At 46.2% G+C, this 23,051-nt stretch overlaps 1 long non-coding RNA gene across 1 annotated transcript in view; it reads left to right on the forward strand.

Annotated features, from left to right (window-relative positions):
* The window catches only part of LOC141052659 (uncharacterized), a 34,356-nt gene extending 12,312 nt beyond the window's left edge, over window positions 1-22,044 (forward strand). The window contains exon 2 of the long non-coding RNA XR_012220875.1: window positions 21,358-22,044. This is a non-coding gene — a long non-coding RNA (uncharacterized lncRNA). The remainder of the gene's footprint in view (window positions 1-21,357) is intronic.
* Window positions 22,045-23,051: the final 1,007 nt, after the last annotated feature.

Below are 23,051 nucleotides of genomic sequence, written 5' to 3' on the forward strand. Positions count from 1 at the left end.
CATAAAAATGCTTGAAAAAAACGCAGCGTTTGTATGCATTTGTATGCGTTTTTTCAATGCGTTTTTTTGCGGGAAAAACGCGCTGCAAAAAAAAGCAAGTGTGAAACTAGCCTTACCCTAACGGGAAAATGGAGATAAATAGTTTTTTTTTAATTTTATTATTTTTCCCTAACTAAGGGGGTGATATCGGGGGGTTTGATTTACTATTTATGGCGGTTTTTATATTTGGCAGCTGTCGCACGCTAAAATACGCTTTTTATTGTAAAAATAGTTTTTGCATCACCACATATTGAGAGCTATAATTTTTCCGTATTTTGACCCACCGAGTCATGTGAGGTCTTATTTTTTGCGGGACGAGTTGATGTTTTTATTGGTACCATTTTCGGGCACATGACATTTTTTGATCGCTTTTTATTCCTATTTTTGGGACGCAGAATGAACAAAAACCAGCGTTTCATGAATTTCTTTTGGGGGGGTGCGTTTACACCGTTCCGCGTGCGGTAAAATTGATAAAGCGGTTTTATTCTTCGGGTCAGTACGGTTACAGCGATACCTCATTTAGGTCGTTTTTTTATGTTTTTGTCGGTTTTATGCAATGAAAACTATTTTATATAAAAAATAATTATTTTTGCATCGCTTTATTCTGCGAGCTATAACTTTTTTATTTTTTCGCTGATGATGCTGTGTGACGGCTTGTTTTTTGCGGGACAAGATGACGTTTTCAGCGGTACCATGGATATTTATATGCGTCTTTTTGATCGCGCGTTATTACACTTTTTGTTTGGCGGTATGATAATAAATCATTATTTTTTGCTTCGTTTTTTATTTTTATTTTTTAAGGGGTTCGCTAAAGGGGTTAACTAATGGGACAGTTTTATAGGGCGGGTCATTACGGACGCGGCGATCCCTAATATGTGTCCTTTTATTGTTTTTTTTATTATTATTTCCAAAAAATGGATTTATTGGGGGAATATTTTTATTTTTTTTCTAATTTATTTGGCGATTTTTTTTAAATTATTTTAACACTTTTTTTTTTTTTTTTTTTTTTTTACTTTTTTAAATAGTCCCAGGTGGGACATCACTGTCCTGTGACAGATCGCTGATCTGTCACATCACAGATCACTGTGACAGATCAGCGATCTGACACAGGCACTGCAAAAGGCTTCCTCATGCCTGCGCTTTGCAGGCACTGAGGAAGCCAGCTTCCTCAGGCCCCTGACGGCCCCCGTCGCCATCTTGGATTCGGGGGCCTGGAGGAAAGGAGCCCCCCGCAGCAGCGCTGCACATTGCGCTGCCGTGGGGGGCTCAGGGAAGCACGGAGGGAGCCCCCTCCCTGCCGATGCTTCCCTTTAACCCCCGGTACACCGCGATCATGTTTGATCGCGGTGTGCAAGGGGTTAACGTGTCGGGGGCGGTCCGTGACCGCCCCTGACACATTGTGCCGGGTGTCAGCTGTGATAATCAGCTGACACCCGGCCGCGATCAGCGGCGCTCACCACCTGGGCGCCGCTGATCGCGCCGACGTACTATCCCGTCCATGGGCATAGGGGCCCAGGTCCCATGGACGGGATAGTACGTCGGATGGCAGAAAGGGGTTAAACATTATTTTAACGCTAAAAAACGCAACGTGGGCACATAGGCTTAGGCCGGAGATACACTAGCAAATTTGAAATAGGTCCGATTTTAATACAGGAAATTTGAACGAGTGTAATGCGAGTCTCATGCGTTTATACAAGTACAATCTGATTTTTCACACCTAACATCCGCTTTACAGCCCAATGCAGTGTGATTGCTATCAGACTGCAATGCGATTTTAACATGAGCTTTTACATAAAGCAATTCTGTCATTTACACATAGTTTTAAATCAAAATATTCTTCAAAAAATATTTTTATATATATATATATATATATATATATATATTTAAAAGAAAATGATAGAATGCAGTAAATACATACAGAATAGATAGATATATAGATGTGCATGACAAAAATAATTAGTACAGTGTGTGCAGCTTACTGTAAATGTACTTCATTAATAAAACTTTATTTTGGGGAAAAAAATTGCATGGGCTTCCGCTCAATTTTCCAAACCAGAACAGGGTAAGCCAGCGACTGAGGGCAGGTGTTTATAGCCTGGGAAGGGGGGGTAATACCCATGGATCTTCCCAGGCTGTTAATATCAGCTCACAGTTGTATATTTAGCATTTACTGGCTATTAAAATATGGGAGCCCCCAAAAAATGATGTTGGGTCCCTCTATAATTAATAGCCAGAAAAGGCTATGCAGACAGCTGCAGGCTGATATTCACAGCCTAGGAAGGGGCCATGGATATTGACCCCCCCCGGCTACATACAACAGCTCTCAGCCTCCCCTGAATTGACGCATCTCTAAGATGTGCCAATTCCGGCACATAGCCTCGCTCTTCTCATTTGCCCTGTAGCGGTGGTAAGTGGGGTAATAGTTGTGGGGTTGATGTCACCTTTGTATTGTAAGGTGACATCAAGCCGTAACGGAGAGGTGTCAATAAGACGCCTATCTATTAATAATCCTATAGTTCTGTCCATCGTTGTGTCCCATGCAGTAATCCATATGTAGGGTAAATTCTATTTTCAACCAGGACGGTGCTGAAATGCTACCGCCCCGGCTGTAAGCTACTAGTGAATGAGGAGATGCTGCCGACGCTGCTTCCGTGACTAGTGCTTACGTCAATGATGCTGCGCTCCCTCACAGCCTGACCCGTGCTGAACTCTGGAGTGTGGGAAAATGAACTGGCATTTTCCAACGCTCCAGAGTTCATAGTAGCATATGGCCGATATAAGATGCAGCCACAGCCTTTCAGGACTTATCTACAGCATTCTATAATGCTGTAGATAAGCCCCTGATCCGACCTGAAAGGTAAGAAAAATTAGTCTCATCCGGGGGTCGGTCTGGTCCTATGGGTGTTGCAGGTTCGGGTCCTCCCATCATCTTAGGATCGCCACCCTCCTCTTTGCTTCATGGTCCTGGGAATCACACTCCTACACAGGTGTACTAATGAAATTACTGCAGTGTGCAGGCACTGGGCCTCTCTGACTTTTACCTGCGCCTGTGCACTGCAGTACTTTGCCCTCAACAGGGCAGATAAGCACATCTGCGCAGGAGCACACACTAACATTAAACACTAATATAGCCTTTTTTCTATTCATAAGCATTTATTGTTCCTCAACCATTTTTATGAAATGGATTGTTGGGTGTACCTCTGTCACACATGACCTATACTCAAGTGTTACTACAAGAGACCCAAGCCTTAAGATGGTCCGCGTCACAGTGGGCCACTACATTGTGCTTGCCCCCCAGGCTAAAATTTGCCAGCCAGCCCCTGCCGGAACCTATCGGTTGATTTTTTGTAGATCTCCTGTGCAGTAGATAGTGATTCCTTCAGAGTTTCCAGATTTTGTTCCATCACCGCCAACCTCTCACCTACTGCAGGCACCGGAGCTTCGATCGGGGATCTGGGAAAAATACTAGGATGATAACCAGGTTGGCAAAGAAGGGTGTTACCTTAATAGATGTTGTTGTGAGTTCATTTTCCCCTTCATTACTGAGGCCCGAGAAACTCCCTCTTCTGGTAAAGAAAGGTAGTGAGCCTGATTATCAAACACCTGAGGCTGATGATGATGACTGGCTGAGTGGAGTTACTGACTGGATATAAGGCTGCCGACGCCCTTCTGCCCTGCGGGTGATTTCTCTGTGGGATCCTTGGAGACCAGTCTGAATTCCTGCTCCTCTAAAGCTAAGTTTGCTGCTCGGCCTTTTGCATTTGTGCTTTGACTTTGTTTTGCTTTGTTTTTCTGGATTTCTGCTATTCCCTGCTGGGGTGTGCTGAATTCCTTTAGCTCTGTCTTCTGAAAATACCTGAGTGCTGATTTAGTTTTTGAAGCCTAGCTGCTTCAGGGCCTTTTTCATATCAGCTTGTTGGCTTATGTCTTTGATAGGGTTTTGGCAGATTGCAGACAGCAGCCTTCCTGTCCTTTCCTATCTAGGTAGTTTTGGTCCCCGTCTTTGCTCAGTCTATCTTTCTGTCTGTGTTAGTGTTTTCATCTTGCTTCACCGTCATTATATTTTGGGGGCTGCCTATTGCTTTGGGGTCTGCTCTGGGGCAGTTTAGATTTCCCCTTTCTTTCTTTAGACCTAGTTAATTCTCCGGCTGTGATCGAGGGGTCTAGGGCATCGTAGGAACCCCCCACGGCTACTGCTAGTTGTGTTGATAGGTTCAGGGGTCTGCAATCTGATAGTTGCCAACTTCTCTGGTTTTCTGGACTTAGCTTGTATTTCTGCTTTTGCCTCCTACGGTGACTCATTCATAACAAGATGTATTCTGCGAGTTATGGTAAGTGAACACTGCTAGAAGAAGCAACTCCAACCAGTCATCCTGTGAGTGGCTGATATAGCACCAAAGATACTACTCTAGAATCTGATTAGTCCACTCCTTCTGCCCATTAGTCTGAGGATGATACGCTGAAGACAGACAGACGTTGATACCAAGCGCAGAACAAAATACCTTCCAGAATCTGGAGATAAACTGCACTCCCCAATCAGAGATGATCTCATCTGGATCTCCATGCAGCTGGAACACTTTCTGAATAACCAGATCTACCGTCTCCTTAGCTGAAAGAAGGCCAGTACAAGGAATGAAGTGGACAGCTTTAGTAAGGCGATCTACTACAACCAGAATAGAGTTCTTTCCCCCAGAGGTGGGCAATTCCTCTATAATGTCCATATAAATAGACCCCCAAGGGTGAGCAGGAACAGGCAGTGGTTGCAGCAATCCAGTAGGGAATACACGAGGAGTCTTAAAACATGCACATACCTCACGAGAGAACGTAGCTCTTCACGTCCCTCAGACAGGTAGGCCACCAAAGAAATGGCTCAGGAACCTCTGTGTCTTCTGTATCCCCCGATGACCAGCCAACTTGGAGTCACGGACAAGCTTGAGGACCTGCAGCCTTACGACCTCCGGAACGTATAAACGTCGATCTCGGACCCACATACCGTTCTTGAGAACCAAGTTCATATCATAAGTCGAGTTAGCAAGAAAGGGGTCTGCGTCATAGGCCTCCTTAATAGTCTTCCATAAGTCCTTATTTTGGACGACTCTGACAAAGTTGGCATCTGACAAAATGGTCTTAGACGGGGTCCCAGGTACGGAATCTGTGGCATGGATTCGGGACAAAACATCCGCTTTCCCATTACGTGAACCTGGGCAGTATGAAATTACAAAATTAAATTGATTCAAAAATAAACTCCAACGAGCCTGACGTGCAGAAAGACATCTAGCAGATCTAAGAAATTCCAGGTTGTGATGATCTGTAGCACAATAACTTGTTGTGCTGCCCTCTGCAGATTGTGCCTCCATTCTTTAAATGCAGTAACAATGGCTAGAAGCTCTTTATCTCCCACATCATAATTCTCCACAGCAGAAAGTCTCCGAGAGAAAAAGCACACGGATGTAACAGACCTTTCTCTCCTTTTCTTTTCGGATTGTGCTCTGGGGGCCATCCTCTCGCAGAGTACACTTCCACGATGAAAGGATGTGCTGGGTTAGGATGAATCAACACAGGTGCAGAAGTGAAATGGGACTTAAGATAATCAAAAGCCTCTTGAGCCTGTGTAGACCACAAGAAAGTGAAATTTCTCAGAGAAATTACGAATAAACCGTCTAATAAAAATTAGCGAACCCGATAAAACGTTGGACCTCCTTGACATTTTTAAGTGCGGGTCAATCAAGAATAGCCTGGATCTTACTTGCCTTCATGTTAAGCCCCTGTGGCGAGATGACATAACCCAGAAATTGAATCTCTGTGCGATGGATGAGATGATTTTCTTTCAGGCGTCTTAAAACAGTCTTAACATGCTCTTGATGTTCCCGCAATGAATTTAAAAAAATCAAAATATCGTCCAGATAGATTAAGACAAAATGATCTAACATCTCTAAAAATGTCATTAGCCAAGTGTTGGAAGGTTGCCGGGGCATTGCAGAGACCAAAAGTCATCACAAGGTACTCGAAGTGCCCATAACGACATCTACAGTGCGTTGTGAATGTATTCGGCTCCCTTGAACTTTTCAACCTTTTCCCACATATCATGCTTCAAACATAAAGATAAATTGAGAATCTGTGGAAAGAGCTGAAAACTGCTGTTCACAAACGATCTCTATCAAACCTCACTGAGCTCGAGCTGTTTGCCAAGGAAGAATGGGCAAGAATTTCAGCCTCTCGATGTACAAAACTGATAGAGACATACCCCAAGCGACTTGCAGCTGTAATCACAGCAAAAGGTGGGGCAACAAAGTATTAAGTTAAAGGGACCGAATAATATTGCACGTCCCACTTTTCAGTTTTTGAATTTCCACAAAAATTTAAAATAACCAATAAATTTCGTTCAACTTCACAATTGTGTTCCACTTGTTGATTCTTCACCAAAAATTTACATTTGGTATCTTTTTGTTTGAAGCATGATATGTGGGAAAAGGTTGAAAAGTTCCAGGGAGCCGAATACTTTCGCAAGGCACTGTAAATGCCGTCTTCCATTGATCCCCAGAGTAGATCCGACTTAGGTTATAAGCTCCTGAAGCTTATGAAGGAATTGAGGGTAAACTGATTAAATTTGCTGATGACAAAAAGCTAGGAGGGATAGCTAATACTAGAGAAGAGAGAGAGAGGATTCAAAAAGATATAAATAAACTGGAGAAGTGGGCAGCAACTAACAGAATGGTTTTTAACAGGGAAAAATGCAAAGTACTACATCTGGGCAATAAAAATGAAAAAAGCATATACAGAATGGGAGGAATAGGCCTAAGCAACAGCACATGTGAAAAAGACTTTGGTATACTAATAGATCACAAACTGAATATGAGTCAACAGTGTGATGCAGCAGCAAAAAAAGCAAATGCAATTCTAGGATGTATTAACAGAAGCATACAGTCTAGATCACGTGAAGTCATTATTTCCCTCTACTCCTCTTTGGTCAGACCTCATCTGGAATATTGTGTCCAGTTTTGGGCACCACATTTTAAAAAAGACATCAACAAACTGGAGCAAGTTCAGAAAAGAGCAACCAGAATTGTGACCGGTCTGCAAACCCTGTCTTATGAGGAAAGGTTGCAGGATTTGGGATTGTTTAGTTTGCAAAAGAGAAGACTGAGAGGAGACTTAATAGCTGTCTACAAATATCTCAAGGGCTGTCACATTGTAGAAGGATCATCTTTATTCTCATTTGCACAAGGAAAGACTAGAAGCAATGGGATGAAACTGAATGGGAGGAGACACAGATTAGATATTAGAAAAAACTTTTTGACAGTTAGAGTGATCAATGAGTGGAACAAGCTGCCACGAGAAGTGGTGAGTTCTCCTTCAATGGATGTCTTCAAACAGAGGCTGGACAGACATCTGACTGGGATGATTTAGCGAATCCTGCTTTGAGCAGGGGGTTGGACCAGATGGCCCAGGAGGTCCCTTCCAACTCTACGATTCTATGATTCTATGAATCTATGATTCTCCTCAAAGATCCAACTTAGAGAAGATTTTTGTGTGTCGTACTCTTTCCAGCAGTTCAGAAATTAATGGCAAAGGATAATGGTACCGAATAGTTACCTTGAGCTCCCGATAATCAATACAGGGCCTAAGGGTGTGTGCACACGTTGCGGATTCTACCGCGGATTCGCAGCGGATTTGGCCCTGCGGGTCTGCAGCAGATTCTGCTGCGTTGTACAGTACCATTAAAGTTAATGGAATTTAAAAAACGCTGTGCACATGCTGCAGAAAAATCAGCGCGGATTAGCTGCGGGTTTATTTCCGCAGCATGTCATTTCTCTGTGCGGTTCTGCAGCGTTTCTGCACCCATTGACTTGCATTGATCCACAGCAAAACCGCAGGTCTCAAAAAGATCTGCGGTTTTGCTGTGGATGAAACGCTGCAGATCAGGAGGGGGAAAGAGTGGGGGCCGAGTGTGGGCAGTGAATGTGTGCAAGTATGGTGTGTGGGCTGTGACTGGGCATGTGTGTGCGGGCTATGTGTGTGTGTGCGGGGGTCTGCGGGGGTCATTGGGCTGTCCGGGGGTGTGTGCGGGGGTCTGCGGGCTCATCGGGCTGTCCGGGGGTCTGTGGGGCTCATCGGGCTGTCCGTGGGTGTGTGTGGGGGTCTGCAGGTCTCACCCGGCTGTCCGGGGGTGTGTGCGGGGGTCTGCAGTGCTGATCGAACCGCCCAGGGGTGTGTGCGGGGGTCTGCGGGTCTCATCCTCATTCGGCTGTCTGGGGGTGTGTGCGGGGGTCTGCAGGGCTCATCCGGCTGTCCGGGGGTGAGTGCGGGGGTCTGCAGGGCTCATCCGGCTGTCCGGGGGTCTGTGCAGGGGTGAAAGGGCCTCTTCAGGGGACTCTGCGGTGTGTCTGTATGTGTATATGCAGGCATCGTTGGATGGGACTACAGGTCCCAGCGGGCAATGCCTGCTACACTGTCAGTGAGTGACACATTAGCCAATGATGGGACAGTAGTAGTCCCATCATCCGGCTAATGTGTTGCATGTAAAAAAAAAACCACATACATTACATACAGAACATACATGTCACGACGCCGTCAGACTTGGGGCCTGCTGTTCTGGTCGCGGCCACTAGGAGGCGCCGGACCGCCACTTCGCCGCCAGACTCAGGGACGGCTGTTCCTGCCTTGGCCACTGGGAGGCACCGTGGTTCTGTTACGTCGCCGTCAGACTCAGGGCCTACTGTCCCCGGCTTTAGCCACTAGGAGGCGCCGGTCTGTCACGTCGCCGTTAGATTTGGGGCCTGCTGTTCCGGTCGCGGCCTCTAGGAGGCGCCGGACCGCCACTTCACCGTCAGACTCGGGGATGGCTGTTCCTGCCTCGGCCACTGGGAGGCGCCGTGGTTCGCCCGTGAGTTATGGTGGTGACAGAGAATGGGCTCCTGCGCAGACATTTGGTGGGCGCAGGCTCCGCCCCTCTGTCAGTCGTCAGGGGGTTACTGCATCACCATCTGGCCTGGTCCTGGGGGCGGTCCTAATGACATCATCAGTCCAGGAACCTGTGAGGGATGACCCGATCCCTCAAATACCTTGGGACTGGTCTTGCAAGCCGCCGGATATATTCTTGGTTCCCCTGCGTGCTACTGTGTGAATTGCTATAGTTAACTTTGACTTCAGCCTGGATTTCTGACCATTCTATTGCCTGCCATTCTTGTACCTCTGCTGCCCTCCTGGTTTATGACTCTGACCTTGGCTTGGATTTCTGACTCTGCTTCTGCATAAAGATTTTGTATCTCTGGCGACCGCCCTGCTCTGGTCCACTGCTCTTATTCAGACAGCTACCTCCTGGGCTCTGCTATAAATCCAGATCCCTGTATAGGGGTAAAGGGTATCAGGGTTGCTCGGGGTGTTGTCTTACTGCAGCCCAGACTCGCAGATGGACATCACAATACAACATACAGAACATACATATAACATACAACACATAACATAGAGTACATACTTACCATATGCACCTAATTCCCCGAAGCCCTCGATCTCCTGTAATAAACATAAAATAATAAACCAACCTATACTCACTTCTCCGTCGTAGTCCATTAATAACGAGGGTCCCACAATGATCTCCCGTGGAGAACAGCCGTATCATCTGATGCGACTGCTCTCCAGGGGCTCCTGCACTGAAATGACAGGCAGAGGTATCTCTCCGCCTGGAAAGTGGTCCCGTAACCCTAACACTAGCCCTAACCCTTATTCTCACGCAGCAGTGCTGTAAAGTGAGACACTGACTCAGGTAACCTCAGTGATGGAGTGCATTGACTCCTGTCAGTTCATCACTAGGAGGCCCCATAGAGCAGTCACATCACCTGGTGTCACTGTTCTATAGGGGAGATCGTCGTGGGACCCTCGTTATTATTTGGACTGCGTCGGTGTCACGATCCATTTTTGGATCAATGTCAGATCTGGATCCTCATATATAACCTTTTTTCCTTTCAGGCCATCGGGGGTTAATGTCAGTTTTTGTCCCCGGTGGCCGCTGGTGTTACTACAACTTTAGTTAGTCTGCTGCTGGGTTTTTCCCCCTCGGTGGCCGCTGGTGTTACTGCATTTTTAATTAGAAAAAAGAGGGGGAGAAGCCAGCGCTGCTTGTGGTCAGAACGTAATACATAAAGTGTGAAAACACACATTGGTTTCTATCTGTATTCAAAAATGAGACATTTAGCAAAAAATTGATCAATTGTTTGAGCTACCAAAACCAATGTGTGTTTTCACACTTTATGTATTACGTTCTGACCACAAGCAGCGCTGGCTTCTCCCCCTCTTTTTTCTTGATATTGGTTTTGTGGCTGACCACCACTGTAGCCGTGCGCGCTGGGTCATGTACGCTATTCTTTCTGTTTTCTTAGTGATTGATCTAGGCTGCTGTTCACATTAACAGCGGCCCTGCCCTGCCCTAGGCTTTATTTGATTACGCACCTGTATCTGGGCCTGGATCGTCCTTTATCTGTGGTGCTGGTCAGGCAGTGTGGAGGTTGGACCTGAAATGTCTGCATGGACCTGGCTAACCTTTATCTGCGCTTGTCCTCTGGTGCCATAGGAACGATTTTGAAATACTTGAGGTACAGTGTGCATGTAATGAGGTCTTGCTTTTATACATTTAGGAGGCCGCAATGGCACAGCGAACATAAAAAACGTAGAGTAGGACTCCCCATACGAGACTGCCTTGACGTGGCGGGGTAGCTCAAACAATTGATCAATTTTTTGCTAAATGTCTCATTTTTGAATACAGATAGAAACCAATGTGTGTTTTCACACTTTATGTATTACGTTCTGACCACAAGCAGCGCTGGCTTCTCCCCCTCTTTTTTCTGCATTTTTAATTAGTCTGCTGGAGACCACTCCCACCTTCCTATATAAGGTCACCTGGTACACCAGCTAGGTGTTGTAATACTGGTCATTTGCTAACCAACCTTAGCAAATGACAGAGGGGGTGCAGAGGGGGTTCAGCTTATCTGGAGCAGTGGTGATGCTGCTGGATGCTGATCAGGTGCCTTACTCTGCTGCTGGGAGCATTTGCAGCAGATAAAGCTGTTTTTGGTTTTTAGTTGCTTTAACCCTGTGGTGTCTGTTTTATCTTTCCTTTCATGTTATTGGTGCAGTTCACTTTATTCCCTGTCTCACTTCCTGGGGAGGGGGCTGAGGGTTTAATTCAGGGCTAAACAGGAGATAGGGAGAGGTCGGGGACTTGGGTCTCACTACCATCAAGTGTACCCCCAAGTTAAAGAAAGTCAGGGCACCTCCTTAGCCTGAGGGGCAGTTCAGGGGCCCAGGTCCTTGTCCCCTGTTTTCCCACTACTGTCCCATGACATTATTACCAACCTCCCCTTTTTTGGTGAGCCATGGCCCTAATGCAGACCTGTCTCCAATTGCTGCAGACCCTCACTGAGGAGCGTGGGGAGCTGTGTGGAGTGGTAGAGCAGCAGCCGCAGCAGATGGTGGGGTTCAGGCTCAACCAGAACACAAGTTATCTCTCCCAGACAGGTTTTCTGGAGGGAGAGATCATTTTTAGTTTTTTTTCAGGAGGCCTGCAAGCTACACTATAGGCTCTGCCCTCATTCATTAGGGAGTGAGGAACAGCGGGTGGGATTCAACATATCCCTCCTTAAGGGTGATCCCCCATTCTGGGCCTTCTCCCTGCCGGCCGATTCACCATCTCTACGGTCGGTGGACGAGTTTTTTGCAGCTTTGGCGAATATGCCCCTGGTAGTCCTTGCTAGGGATGAGGACTCACTGGTGCAGGCGGACGAGCCCAGGCAGGTGGGAGGAGTTGGTTCCCCAGCGGTGTTGCCTGTGGTTCGTCGTGGTTTGGGGGCATGTTTTTGCTGTGGGCACACTGGCCATTTTTTCGGGGTCTGCCCGGCTGGCGCCAAATCTTCGGTACCAGCTAAGTAGCCGCGTCCCCCTGGTCGTGTGGAGGGAGGTGACCAGTGTATATTTCCTCCATTTTGCCCTCTCTGTGTACTTTGTCAGCAGAAGTGGTGGTTGGCGGGGTACCTAAGGGCATACCGGTGCTTGTGGACAGTGGAGCGGGAGTCAATCTGGTGGACACTCACTTTGTCCAGACCCATGGCCAGAGGTGTAGGATGCTGGCCAAACCCCTAAGCATCCAGGCCATTGACCCTGTCCCACTGAGCCAGGGGAGGTTGACCCAAGTCATGGAAAATATACATCTGCGTATAGGGACTCATCACGTAGAGTCCCTGTCATGTTAAGTCTTGGGGGAATGCCATCACCTATCGATTTAGGTCTCCCTTAGTTGGAAAAACACAACCCGGTCATAGATTGGCGGTCTAGGGAAGTAGTCAGGTGGGATCAGTCGTGTGAGGGCTGCTGCCTGGGGGCTACTGTCTCTGCCGTCTTTCTACAACCGTCCCCTTCTTCTCCAGTGGGTGCAGCAGAGGTGCTGCCAGGGAGTAGGGGCAAGTCTCAACCCACACCATTAGCCAACCCTCAGTGGCGGAGTCCTCGTAGGGGGGAGGGGTCGGAGGAGGGTGGTGGGTCCCTCTCTGAATTGTGGGGGTGTGAGTGTTGTGACACAGGGGGATGCCTCTGTTGCCAGTTCCTTAAAGAGTTCACCATCTTGTGGAAAACGTGTGCATGGCAGTAAACGTTCAGGTCCGGAACTGTGTGTGAACGAGTATGTATGGGTGTCCACCAAAAACATCTAGTGGAAGTTTTCTGCAGGGTTCTGGAGTTCTCGGGTGATCAGGCCGTATTGGGTGTCGGCCATTCTCGTCCCGGGGACTTACCAGCTGGAGTTACCCCCAGTCGTGCCCATTCACCAGGTCGGCGCTCTGGAGATTTGTAGTGCCTCCGGAGCATACGTTGTCACCTCCATAACTCCACATTTGCCATGAACCTGAGAGTCAGGTGGTTGCTGAGGTGAACTCTGATGGATCAAGGCGTCCTCACTGTAGGTGGTTTTCCGGTGAGGTGCAGTGTTGAGGGTCCAGAGACCCCTCATTGAAGGAGGGGTACTGTCACGATCCATTTTTGGATCGATGTGAGATCTGGATCCTCATATATAACCTTTTTTCCTTTCAGGCCATCGGGGGTTAATGTCAGTTTTTGCTCCCGGTGGCCACTGGTCTTACTACAACTTTAGTCAGTCTGCTGATGGGTTTTTCCCCCTGGTGGCCACTGGTGTTACTGCATTTTTAATTAGTATGCTGGAGACCACTCCCACCTTCTTATATAAGGTCACCTGGTACACCAGCTAGGTGTTGGTAATACTGGTCATTTGCTAACCAACCTTGGTGAAGACTGGACCTACCTGGTGCCAAAGGCAGCAAAACAACCCCAAAACATCTGGGAACCTCCGCCATGTTTGACTGTAGGGACCGTGTTCTTTTCTTTGAATGCCTCTTTTTTCTCCTGTAAACTCTATGTTGATGCCTTTGCCCAAAAAGCTCAGATTTTGTCTCATCTGACCAGAGAACATTCTTCCAAAACGTTTTAGGCTTTTTCAGGTAAGTTTTGGCAAACTCCAGCTTGGCTTTTTTATGTCTTCCTGGGTCTCCTACCATACAGTCCCTTTTCATTCAGACGCCGACGGATAGTACGGGTTGACACTGTTGTACCCTCGGACTGCAGGTCAGCTTGAACTTGTTTGGATGTTAGTCGAGGTTCTTTATCCAACATACGCACAATCTTGCGTTGAAATCTCTTGTCAATTTTTCTTTTCTGTCCACATCTAGGGAGGTTAGCCACAGTGCCATGGGCTTTAAACTTCTTGATGACTCTGCGCACGTTAGACACAGGAACATTCAGGTCTTTGGAGATGGACTTGTAGCCTTGAGATTGCTCATGCTTCCTCACAATTTGGTTTCTCACGTCCTCAGACAGTTCTTTGGTCTTCTTTCTTTTCTCCATGCTCAATGTGGTACACACAAGGACACAGGTTGACTCAACTTTAGTCCATGTCAACTGGCTGCAAGTGTGATTTAGTTATTGCCAACACCTGTTAGGTGCCACAGGTAAGTTACAGGTGCTGTTAATTACACAAATTAGAAAAGCATCACATGATTTTTCGAACAGTGCCAATACTTTTGTCCACCCTCTTTTTTATGTTTGGTGTGGAATTATATCCAATTTGGCTTTCGGACAATTCTTTTTGTGTTTTCTCATTTAAGACAAATTAAATGAAGATAATAATACCAAAGAATTTGTGTTTGCAATCATTTTCAGGAAGAAACTGAGTATTATCTGAAAGAATTGCAGGGGTTGTGAAGTACAGTATTCAGATGTATGTGACATCTTGTTCTCCGGGATCCATTTTTGTGCTTGCGACGCCATTTTGTTGTTTACGAGTTAAATTTTGTAACTTAACTAGATGAAAGTTCACGGCTGTTATGAAGCCAGACTGTTCCAGCTTGTACAAGATATGAGATGAGACCCTAAAAGAATGTGCTATTGTTCTATATTCTACGTCACGCAGCTAGGGACATATTCCGATTTTCTTGAAATACTATTGGCTTAAATGTATTACGATTCTATTGGTAGCTGTATACTTTGCATAATTAAGCGGAATGCTATGTAATGTGAGATTCAGTAAAGTGGCTCAGTGATCTGCCTGGATCCTCCCGTTCAGAGACCCCCCATCTCCGTGTGGTCATTCCCAGTTGCTAGCAATGCCCTGTGAACTAATTTGGAAATCACTGGATCAACCGTGAAGGGTTAATTTAGCCCTACCTCAACAGTTTTGGCGCCCAACGTGGGGCCCCAGAATAGGGACGCCTCTGCCCCCGGAGGACAACAAGACAAAGGACCCTCGGAGCGGACACAGGTGCTGGAAAATTGGGACTGATCATCCCCCACGACAACCACGGTAAGTTGGCAGTTATACTGTTCAGACTGACCGTTGGTGTGGTTTTCCTGTGCTTGTTGCTGCAAAGAGGATCTGAGGTTTGTCCTCGTGGTGGGGTGATTCATGGGTGGAATCATATACAGGTGCAGTCCCGTTGGGGGCCCAGTGCTCGAACCGCACCTCATAAGGGACGGACACCCCGGATTGACCAGTGATTGTGACTCTCTTTATAGTCAAAATATCCTGAATTCCTGATCATTGTTAGTAATCAGGCGTGGTCATGTGATTGAAGATGGGTAGGATACGTAACTCAGGTTTATATAGATACTAGCTGAAGAGCCCGGCGCTGCCCGGGCATAGTAACTAACTGTGGTTAGTTATAGAAAATGATAATTATCCTCCATCCCATAGTCCCATGCCCATATACCCATCACACATCCTCCATCCCATAGTCCCGTGCCCATATACCCATCACACATCCTCCATCCCATAGTCCCATGCCCATATACCCATCATACATATTCTCCATCCCATAGTCTCATGCCCATATACCCATCATACATATTCTCCATCCCATAGTCCCATGCCCATATACCCATCATACATATTCGCCATCCCATAGTCGAGTGCCCATATACCCATCACACATCCTTCATCTCATAGTCCCATGCCCATATACCCATCATACATATCCGCCATCCCATAGTCCCGTGCCCATATACCCGTCATACATATCCTCCATCCTATAGTCCAGTGCCCATATACCCATCACACATCCTCCATCCCATAGTCCCGTGCCCATATACATATCCGCCATCCCATAGTCCCGTGCCCATATACCCGTCACACATATCCTCTATCCCATAGTCCAGTGCCCATATACCCATCACACATCCTCAATCCCATAGTCCCGTGCCCTTATACATATCCGCCATCCCATAGTCCCGTGCCCATATACCCATCATACACATCCTCCATCCCATAGTCCCGTGCCCATATACCCATCATACATCCTCAATCCCATAGTCCCGTGCCCTTATACATATCCGCCATCCCATAGTCCCGTGCCCATATACTCATCACACATCCTCCATTCCAGTCAACCATTATGACATCATAATGAGCGGCGGCAGGGCAACCTTTGATGACATCAGCGTCGCCATGGCAACCATTGTGACATCATAATGAGGGGTGGGGCTTGACGCGCACACACTGCTTCCCCAGTATGCAAATAGGGGCATTGTGACATCACAATGAGGGGCGTGGCTTGACGCGCACACACTTTTCCCTCCAGTATGTAAATAGGGGCAAAATTGTTTGGTGAATTGGAACGCGCGGGGTTAAAATTTCGCCTCACAACATAGCTTAGGACGCTCTCGGGGTCCAGACGTGTGACTGTGCCAAATTTTGTGGCTGTAGGACATACACACATACACACACACATACATACATACATACATACATACATGCATACACACTTTGAGCTTTATATATTAGATATATATAACCAGAGGTGTCCGGAGGGATAGTCTGAGACGCCCTCCTCCTTTCACTGAGTACCGCGAATTTTGGGTTTCCCAGAGGGGGTTGACCCGGTGGAACAAACTGAGACGGCTGCTCCAGTATTGTGCACAACTGAAGGATATTTAGCTCTAAATGAGATAATCCGTGGAAGGAAAAGAAGAATTTTGTGGCTTGGCACATGAATTGTGTGACGAAGGTGTTAGGAAGAACAGAGGAAGTGAATTCTGATTGTTTCTGTTACTGCTATGTTGAAGAAGGAAAAATTGTCTATTATTATGGCAAGGACGGGATGTATTGTGGTTCAAGAAAGTGACTGTGGTGTGAGGAAGTGATTGATTAAGAAGCAACTAAGATTGATACTGTGTCAGGCAAACAGATGGTTAAGAATGATTTGAAACAAGAAGTTTCCCTGCTAGATGATAAGGTCCCTCCCCAGGAAATCAAGCCTCTCCTCCCGACTGTAAGCTCTGTGCCCCTTAACCCTAAGGCACCGATGTATCCTGGACTACTGAAACTCAGTATGCCCCCACCCAATGATCCTGCCGGGTTGATCTGTGCTGTATGTGGAGTTACTAATCCTCAGTGGAGATAGGTCTGTTATAATTGTGGCACAAGGAGACCGAGAGTCGCAGCCCCCACCTTTTCTTTGTTAAACGCTCACGGTATCTATTATCAGCCACCACTGCCAGCCTCAGTCCCCGCTAAAAAAAAAAAAAAAATTTTCAGAAGAATTTAACCCATCTGTTAAGCGTACAGAGAAAAAAAAAGCAAGCTAGCTGCCAGCAGCTGCTCCAGCACCCACGATTGTGCCCAGCAGCGAGTACACAGTCCCTTATCAGTATGTGTGCCCTTCAGCCCACACAGCGAACTCTGGCCCCCCTCAGACTTCAGCTACTGGGAAACCTGCTCCTCAGCCCCTCCCTGCTAATGCTGGCGCTGTGCCAGACTCGAACACTTTCAGAGAAATTGTCATTCCCCTGCTATTTTAATCGGAGTAGATGGTAGACCCAATTAATATACTTTTATAAACCCTATTTCTGTGGGACCTTTTCCCAAGGTTACTGTTCAGTTCGTAATCTCTCCCATATGTCCAGTAAATCTACTAGGGGCAGATTTATTATCACAGTTCCGCTCCGGAATACAATTCCAAGATGATGGTCAGATGGCTCTTACGTTATATAATCCCTATGTAGATGAAGACAGTGAGGAAATCTGAATTTTGCATGCCCTTCCTACAGTTATGATGGCCCTGATAGGCTCAGATCCACCCCCAATATTGCCTGAGGATCAATGACTCACCCCATATCTCTCAGAGATACTATCTAAACTCTGGTCAAAAAGGACAAATGATATAGGGAAAATGCCTGTAGAACCAGTAAAAGTGTTTCTCAAACCTGGTGCCTAATCCACATACTCTTTTGTCCCAAATACCCCAGGATGCTGCTTGGTTTACAGTTATTGATCTCCAATGCCTTCTTTAGCATTCCGTTACACCCAGACTGCCAGTTTCTATTTGCATTCACTTAGCAGGGATGACAGTTAACATGGACAGTTATGCCACAAGGGGCCCAAAACAGTCCCAACCAGTTTGAAAAAAATATGAGCAGGTGTCTTATGCCATTTCTGCCACTGTTAGCCTCCTCAAGCATCTGGCAGCCCTGAACTGTTGGGTTTCGGCCTCGAGACTTCAGTTCTGCCTTGGTCAAGTGATATTCTTGGGTCACTGTCTCCTTTAGGGTGCCAGACACCTCATAGAAGAAAGAAAAATAGCTGTCAGCTCCCTTCCTTTCCCAAAAGATGAAACTGAACTCCAGCGTTTTCCTGTGCACTTATTTTTGTCAGTGGATACCGGATAAATCCCGCATAATGCAACCCCTTTACAATGCCTTGAAAGACGTCTAATGAATTATAAGGAGAGATGGCAGTGATGAGGATTACCTCCAAAATGATTGTTCCCAACTTCTGACTGAAGAAACAGCTACTCCATCAAATGTCAGTGAGAATCCACTCCCAAATCCCGATCTGGTGTTATACACGGATGGTTCAAGATATGCTGACGAGTTTGGTAGGTTCCACACGGGATATGCTGTTACCACAGAGGACACTGTAGTGCACGCAGCTGCGCTCCCGCCCTCACAGTCAGCACAAGAAGCAGAACTCCAGGCTCTGTCTACTGCATGTACTTTGGCCAAGAACAGACGGGCTAATATATACACGGACTCACGGTATGCATTTGGTATTGCTCACGATTTTGGGGCTCTATGGGCCAATCGAGGGTTTATTACTACTGCCGGAACCCCAGTGAAAAATGCTGAAGCTGTTAAAACCCTCATGGACTCGATCAAATTACCTACTCAGGTGGCCATTATCAAAGTTAAGGCGCACGGTCCTAGGAACCGTCCACAGACTGTTGGCAACATATTTGCGGATATGCAAGCAAAAGCCGCCACTCTCTTACCCGTTGAACCAACCATACCAACTATGGTGACCACACGCTCTCAGCGTAAACAGTTACAAGAAGCATTGACCCTACAAGAACCTGATGATCTACAACAGACTGAAGTTTTCTGTCGGACCCTGCGAGACCGCTTAATGACGATGCAGAGAATGTCTCCAAAGGAAGAGGTGAAGCAATGGAAGACTGATGGGGCACGAATGGATAATGGTCTCTGGAAAAGGACCGACTTGTGTGTCTCCCTAAGCAGATGTACCCTGCTATTGCCATATGGGCCTACACATCGAGGAAAGAATCAGGCCCTCGCGCTGGTGCAAAAATTCTACTGGGCCCCGGTTCTCCAGTTGGCCGGAAGCATTCCCTGTTACCAACATGACTGCAAAAACTACAGCGAAGAAACTGGTGATTGAAGTTATATGCAGATATGGGGTTCCAGAAGTTGTTGAAAGTGATCAAGGTCCGGCCTTTTCTTCTCATGTGTACCAAGAAGTTTTGACAATGCTTGGATCCACTGTAGCCCTCCATACTCCGTACCACCCACAATCCAGTGGGGAAGTTGAAAGGTTGAATGGCACACTGAAGGGACAATTGACCAAAATGATGCAGGAGACTACGGCTCCATGGCCAGAGCTCCTACCCATTGTACTATACCATATCCGTACCACCCCTATTGCAAAACCTGGCCTGTCCCCATATGAGATATTGTTTGGTGCTAGGCCCCCAGTTGCAAATTTCCAGCCTCAGCAGTTATCAGAAGAAACTGACCGTGCTGTTCAATGTGTTATTCAGCTTAGTAAAAATCTTGCTAACACCCATGTTCTAGTTTCCTTTTCTTCTCCAGATTCAGCAGAAACCGACACCTGTCATAACCTGAAGTCTGGTGATTTTGTAGTCATGAAAAGGCATGTCAGGAAGCACGGACTAGAACCCTTATATGACGGTCCCTATCAAGTTCTCCTCATCACCCAACAAGTCAATAGCAAATAAAGGGGACATAATGTTTTGGTTTTTCGCATTTTTCATATTATTATTGGTAACTGCATGGGACAGCCTAAATTCCCCAACGTCCTTGAATAATAAGTTTATACAACATCATGAAAAATTACTGAGAGATTTGTTGGACAATTCCCAGTCTCTGGCAGACTGTTGGATCTGCACGTATTCACCAGTGTCAGCCACAAGCATCCCCTTTTTGGCTATCCCTGTTCCACCTGAGGAGTTATTTGCTTGGACTGACTGTTCTGACACACTCGCTAATAATGCCACAGATAATGCTAAGTTATGGAATTTAACTGTTGGTATACCTATTGTGGGATGGGTGGGATACCCCTGGTGGCAAGGTAACCTTTCAGGAAGTAATACACAACTTCAATATTTGGCCTACAAAGGAGGGGCTTAGGTCACTAAGAATAAGACTAGTCTAATCAATCTGGGGCAAGTTCCAACGTATGGTCTACAAGTCATTTTCAATGTAACTTCACACTCTACTGACGCCTTCAAACCAATGTTGCTAGAAAGGTGGTTACATAACATGTCATGGGAATATTCTAATTTGTTTCCCCAGGGTTCTAACGAAACCTGTGCCAGTATTCCTGGCAATATATCTTGTAATGAGTACTCTGAATATGTGCCAGGAACCCCCACTTGTGGAAATCCCGATGTAGGTTATTGTAGTCCTTTAGGACAATCTCCAGCTTGGTGTATGCTTCAGAATGCATCTGCATTCATAGACTTGGTTCATAGATTGGTGCTGCAACATTCAGCCCTATGGGATTTACCTGATGACATGTTCTGGGTATGTGGAGACAATGCTTATAAATGGTTGCCAGTAGGGGTAAGAGGTACTTGTACTCTGGGTCGCTTGACCCCGGCCACCTTTGTTATTCCGAAGAAACAGTTGGATACACAGGCTATACACAAACATACATTATACAAAAGAGCTGTGGACAATTCACCCCGCCCTTCAGGGAGACCACATATAGTGCAGATGAGTGTGGCCAATAAAATTGTCAGTTCCATTTTCATTTACCCTATGATTACACAAATGTGGGATAAATTGGTTAGGGCCACAGACTATCTAGATGATCAAATTTTGGATATATTGGATTTACTTAACACTACTGTTGCTGTCCAAAATCAACTTATTATAGTCACTAATCAACATACTATAGTGCTGGACTCCTTAACAGCAGCACAAGGTGGTATGTGTCAGGTCATCGGACCCGCTTGCTGTCAATATATAGATCCTAACAGTACTATGAAGTTAAAAATTAAAGTTAGAAGACATTCAAAGACTCAGAGATCAATACGATAAACACAATGATCGTAATAAGGACAGTTGGTGGTCAGACACCTTCTCCTTTCTCAATCCAGCCAATTGATTTAAGGGAATTGGGGGCTGGGTAGCTGGGATCTTACAAAGCTTGTTACACACCGCTGCCTGTATCCTTGTTGTATATGTGATACTAAAACTTGTTCTTAGGTGTATTTCTCTATGTATTAGGAAATTCTACACTAAGCCAGCTAATGATGATACCAAAGGCGTCGTTGCCCCTGCTCTTCTCTGCACCGATCTTAAAAGGCTACTTGATGAAGATGTTGAAGCCAAGCACATGGCTACCTACAAAAGATCTCCACCACCATCACCAAAAATTGTTATTCGTGAACTGTAGTATACAGGGGGGACGGGTGCGCCGCGACAGCCATGACTGATAACACGGCATCAGTCATGTGAAGACCAGTACCCCTCGAGCTTATGGCTTGGGATAGCACCTCTGATGCTGCATATGTGTTAACAAAATTTATCTAGGGGGAATTGTGAAGTACAGTATTCAGATGTACGGGACATCTTGTTCTCCGGGATCCATTTTTGTGCTAGCAACGCCATTTTGTTGTTTACGAGTTAAATTTTGTAACTTAACTAGATGAAAGTTCACGGCTGTTATGAAACCAGACTGTTCCAGCTTGTACAAGATATGAGATATGAGATGAGACCCTAAAAGAATGTGCTATTGTTCTATATTCTATGTCACGCAGCTAGGGACATATTCCGATTTTCTTGAAATACTATTGGCTTAAATGTATTACGATTCTATTGGTAGCTGTATACTTTGCATAATTAAGCGGAATGCTATGTAATGTGAGATTCAGTAAAGGGGCTCAGTGATCTGCCTGGATCTTCCCGTACAGAGACCCCCCGTCTCCGTGTGGTCATTCCCAGTTGCTAGCAATGCCCTGTGAACTAATTTGGAAATCACTGGATCAACCGTGAAGGGTTAATTTAGCCCTACCTCAACAGGGTGTCAACACTTTTGGCCACAACTGTATCTATCTATCCATCCATTCATCCCTCCATCCATCTATCTGTGTGTGTAATGGAGTGTGGATTGGACCAATGTAAATGAGGAGGTTGGACAGAAATGACATCACAAATCTTTTTTTTGGTAAATAACATATCTTTATTTAGCTTACAAAAACGCAAACATCCGCACTAAAAAAAACGCATCAAATCCGCGGCGAAAACACATCAAAACTGCGGCAAAACCGCATAAAAAACGCACATTCATTTTCTGCCAAGAGCTGCAGTTTTTGTGCGGAAAATTCCGCGGGAGAATCCGCAACGTGTGCACACAGCCTAAGAGTTCCATCCTTCTTTTTTACGAAAAAGATGGGTGCTCCTGCCAGTGATGAGGAGGGAAGAAAGAAACCCTTAGCCAGATTCTCATCAATGTATCCCTTTAAAGGGAATCTGTCACCCCTTTTTTCGAATATGAGCTGCTGACACCGACATCAGGGGCTTATCTACAGCATTCTGTAATGCTGTAGATAAGCCCCCCCCCCGATGTAACCCGAAAGATAAGAAAAAAAGAGATTATACTCATCAGGGGGGGCGGTCAGGGGGCCCTTACTCCTTCCCTCCTGTGACCTCATCAATTACAAGCCTCTGCAGCTACCAGAAGCACCAGTGTGCAGAGGCTAAATTGTAGGTGCTGCGGGTAGCAGAGCGATAATGCCGCCCCCTGTGCACAGCAGCTGTCTGCCGCCTGAGGCGACAGGCTCAAATGGCCGCATTATAGGTGCGCCCCTGCTTGAGACTTGTACCTTTTAATGATGTGCGGAATCGGGAGCCTGGCATAATTATGTTTCGTTCATGTACTGTGTTTCTGTTTGAGTAAACTTTATGTCTTCATACCTGAA

The sequence above is a fragment of the Dendrobates tinctorius genome, unplaced genomic scaffold (genome assembly GCF_039654945.1).
Source record: "Dendrobates tinctorius isolate UK_male_01 unplaced genomic scaffold, ASM3965494v1 ptg000162l, whole genome shotgun sequence".
Taxonomy (NCBI): Eukaryota; Metazoa; Chordata; class Amphibia; order Anura; family Dendrobatidae; genus Dendrobates; species Dendrobates tinctorius.